This window comes from Geospiza fortis, unplaced genomic scaffold (assembly GCF_000277835.1).
Source record: "Geospiza fortis unplaced genomic scaffold, GeoFor_1.0 scaffold173, whole genome shotgun sequence".
Taxonomy (NCBI): Eukaryota; Metazoa; Chordata; class Aves; order Passeriformes; family Thraupidae; genus Geospiza; species Geospiza fortis.
The window spans coordinates 3,407,464-3,408,509 of record NW_005054334.1 but is presented as its reverse complement, the minus strand read 5'-3'; positions in this window follow the sequence as shown (position 1 = coordinate 3,408,509).

Here is a 1,046-nt window from a genome sequence, read left to right as displayed (position 1 = left end):
CGGCAGCGCGGCCCGCGGTCGATGGATGGATGCTGGCGTCTCAGCAATCGATCCCTTACTCATGCACGCGGCTCCCAGCCGCCCGCTGGCGCTCGCTTTTCTGTGAATGGCATGGGCTGAGTGAAGCCGTCTGCGCTTGCCTCGCAACGCTGCGAAACTGAGTCAGGCTGAACTCCTGCTCCTTGGCGTCACCGCTCCTGTGCCCCTCACCAGGGCGGAGAGGCCTCACAGGGAACCCCCAGAGGCACCGGCACCGGTTGTCCTCGCCAGACAAGGTGGTTTTAATGGTGATGGTTGGGATTGGAGCCCCTTCTTGGGAGAGATGCTGATTCTCTGGCAGTGGGGACCTTGGGACAGGCAAGGGCTGCTTTTGAGCTGGTTCTCGCCCTCAGAGCTCTGAGGCTCGTTCTGCAGCAGCGAAGGAGGTGCCGTGGCACAGGCTGCTGAGGGATAGGAGTTGGCTGCAATGTGACCCTGTTCCCGTGGCCCCAGAGATCCATGTGTCTCCATGCCTGTCCTCCTGGGAGCCTGGCAGCAGGCAGCTTGTTTCATGGACAGTTCTGGAATTCACCCACTGGTTTATTTGGGGCGGAGATGCCCACCATCTCCTGGCACCAGCCACGCTGGCCCAGCAGCCCCACCGGCACCTCCCCACGCCGCCAGCCAGGGGCTCCTGCCGCCACCCTGCCCACGCCCCTGCCACCATGGCAGTGGGTCTGCCCCTCACAATCTGGACGGCTGTTTTATTTCTATGGCAACATTTCTCCTGAAACACTTCAGAGGGAGCCTGGTGCTGTTCTGTAATGAGGGAAGCAGCGTCCCCCATTCTGTCCCCTGCAAAAGGCTCAGAGAAACGACCCTGACACATCTCCCCACCTCCTTCCCTCCCTGGCAAGCCGTACCAGCCCTGGTACAAAGAGCTGCTGGCCTGGTCCCAGCTGCCTCTCTGCTGCCTGCTCTCCTTTCCCTGCCTTCAGCTTGGCTCTCCCCTCTCCTCTCGCCGGCTCCCTTTCTGCCGGCAGCCGGCTAAAGCACCCGCGCAGACT